The sequence below is a fragment of the Frankliniella occidentalis genome, unplaced genomic scaffold (assembly GCF_000697945.3).
Source record: "Frankliniella occidentalis isolate FOCC.00 unplaced genomic scaffold, Focc_3.1 Scaffold20, whole genome shotgun sequence".
In the NCBI taxonomy this organism is placed as follows: domain Eukaryota; kingdom Metazoa; phylum Arthropoda; class Insecta; order Thysanoptera; family Thripidae; genus Frankliniella; species Frankliniella occidentalis.
Genome location: NW_026267150.1, coordinates 1,477,938 through 1,481,321, shown reverse-complemented (window position 1 = coordinate 1,481,321; position 3,384 = coordinate 1,477,938).

The following is a 3,384-nucleotide window of genomic DNA, read 5'->3' as shown; positions in this document are numbered from 1 at the left end:
AAAAATCGTAGTAAGATGTCATCTGTACTCAAAGCGCAGTGTGCTTTGACTTCAATAAATTATTAAGTTGGTAGCGTTTTAGTCCGAGTGGTTTCCACTCCTGTATAGGTACACACATGTAACGACTTGCAATCTAAGTTCAGGCTTTACTATCTTGGACCAAATTTGTTATTAAAGTCTTAGTTTAGAATGTGGGATGTTTAACATATGTACAAGTATTGTGCGCACTAGTTTAGTGACAAAGTTGTCAAATTTGTCAGTGTCACAAAATGGAAATAAAACAGAAGTCCTGTCGTAAATTTCAATAATTACTTGTTCTCTTTGCAAAATCTAAATTGATAATAAGTTTTCGGTAATTTCCTAAAAATTGTGAGGAGCAAGAAGAAGAACATTTCTGATTATTCTGGAAGCGCTTTTTCGCCATTTTGTAAATGATTTGTAACGAGAATACTTACTCCCCACATTGTAAGAGTCAAATAGAATTTAATTTTTATGGGGCAGCATGTACGTATCATGTGTGTCCAACACTTAATGTGCTTGAAAAAAATGTACGAGCTGTGTTTGTTTGAGACTTTGAAGTACCTGTAAGTGCTTTCGACTTGTGCACAGTTAAGCTTGGAAAACACGGTAAAAAGAAGGTCTTGGAATCCAAGTAGATTCCTTAAAAATTGTCTTGAAAACCAAGTAGATTGCTTGAAATACAAGATGTCAATTTTACCGTGAAGAGGACGGGCTGTCTTGCTTAACAAGTGTGAAAGGAAAGAAACGCACCCAGTCGTTGCCCTTAATTTAACAACGTGTAGACATTTTTGCGGCTCTCCTATTGGGGCGCTCAGTCTCACAATATTTGCCTTGCCACATTCCATAAATAACGTAGTCTGTATTAGTCAATACGTTTACGCTAGTTGTGATAAACATTTTCCGTAAGTTGCAAGTAATACACACAATTCTGGACGTAATTTCTACATGGTCAAATCCCAATTTGTTGCATTGTATGTGTACTTTTAAGGTATTGTACCGTAAGTGAGGGCTACGAAAAAAACTGCAGTATGCGATACGGGCTTGCCCACTTGCTCCACGCGGAAGGGAAGGTTGGGGTAGGAAAATTCGCAACATTGCTGTGTCGTAGCCATGACTCACGGTACAGTTTATAGGATATTTTTGTACCAGTTTTCTACAAATAAGTTGATGCTCACGTGATACGTTGACTTCCGTGCTGTTATGTGTAATAAAGTGTCATGAAAAATGTCAACCCCAACTGAAAAGTCTTGTTTTGAAACCTCTTAAAGCTTGACATAAATTTTGCATGTTCTATATGAGTACATTTCCTTGTAATTTGTAGAAATTCGGAAGATAGGAAGATCGTTGCCTGTGCTGGTCGGCGGACGCGCCGTGCTAGGGCGTGTTCGGGTGGGGATCTGTGTGTGTACACCGTTAGGTATTCTCGTTTAAACGTCGTAAAACGTTAATAGGGGCGGCAGAGGACGAAGGCACGCGGCGGACCAGGGCCAGGGAGGCTGTCCAGCAAGGCAGAGAAGAGCGTCTGAAAAGTGCAATTAAACGTGCGTGCGATGCGAGCGTTGGCCAGTTAGCCTCGCCCCCGTGTCGCGCGCCTTCAGTCGTCTCTCAATTTGCCTGTGAGCCGATGCCGCCGCTGCAATGGGAGTTGCTCGGAGGAAGCAGGTTGAGAAACTAGTTCTGTGGGTTTGCTGTGCGTGTGTGAATCGTTCAAAATCGGATCGAATCTGCTCTGATACAATTCGGTGACGAATTTTAATAGATTCGGTATCAAAGCAATCAGAATCGTGAATCAGGTGTGGTTCGTCACCAAATTCTGCTGGAAAGTGCGTCCGTCATTCACCGTTACGAACCTCAGTTCAGCCACTGCAAGCTCTCTTAGCGCCTGGTGGTAGGCAATATCTCGCCTGAAGTGCATGCGTGTACTGCGGCGTGGCCTACCCTGCGTCTCGCAGGCGCCTAGCCTCCGCAATTTTGAAGGAACTGCCACGTAGGTCGACCCTCCGTTCTTACCAATAAGGTTTCGCTCTTAACTTTTATAGTAACGTCGTGGCTAGCTGCCTGGAAATGACAAGGCCAATCCACAAACACAAGTGTGCGACGTTCGAACACTTAGAAGCGAGGGGGGGATCACTTCGAAAAATCATTGTACAACCCCCAAAAAAAGTCACAAAAAAGTCACAAAAAAGTCACAAAAAAGTCAAAAAAAAAAGTCACTTTCCGTAAAATCATTGTACACATTTCGCATGACTGACCACCCCTTTGCTGAGAAGTGCGTTCTGCGTTCCCCACACAAAACAGTGGCGACACTGTTATATGCACAGAAAACTGCGTGAATAATCCAGTAAAAAGCGTTTACTCGTGCGATGCAGAAGATTATGTGTGACATGGCTGCTGGCAGACTTTAACGTGTGGCGTTTTGGCATGCACTCTTCAGTTTTTGAATGTCACACACTTATGTTTTTAGAGTAGTTAGCTACAGCCGTTGAGAACTTAAACGTCCGAAATGCTTAACAGTGCTCCATTACGCGCGAGGTGTGTAGCGTGGCGCCCACGGCCCGCCTAAAATTGGTTTTTAATCTTCAAAGGTACGGAGAAGTGTGGGGTCTCGAGGGCACGTCACGGCACCACGTAACCCGTTGAGAAAAAGGTCTTCGGGAAGGCGAAGTAATTGTTATTCAATAATAACAGTAACGCGTGGTGATGAATGAGAGCAGTGCGGTAACCGCACACACTTGTCCACCACGGGCGTCGCTACGGCGAGGGACTTTCCTCCATTCATCATTCGATCCGGAGCGGCGGTGACCTTGCGCGGCTGAAAGTGCAAGGGCGCCTGTGCGTCGACGACAACGTCTGCGGCGATGGGCGGCGACGCACAACAACTCAAGTTTACTAATCGCCTTGAAACGCTCCCTTGGACGCCGGTCGGTCGGTCCCGCGGCTGAGCTTGACGGCTGAGCTGAGCCTCAACGCCGCCTCGCTGGCCGCGCGCCCACTGCACCGGCCGCGTGCTCTCTGTCGCACTGGAGGGAAGACCGGCGGCCGGGGCGTCGTCAAACAAGGAAACGAGCGTGTGTTCATTACCTCTCTCTGGCGCGAGCACGGCCCGAGCGAGAGCGAGTGAACGGCTGTTGGGTAACACACCTCTCACCTCACGCCTCGCAAGCGACACATACGTGCCCGTAATAAGACGAATAAACCGTGAAAACGACGGCGCCGTCATAACACGTGAATATTCAGATTTCCCGCCCGTTCACTCGTCCAGTCTCCTCCGCTGGTCCTCTCGCTCGTGCCTGTACCGCCCCTTGTAACTACACGCCCTTCCCTCCCTCGTAATGTGCACCACATTGTTAAAAAGATACATTT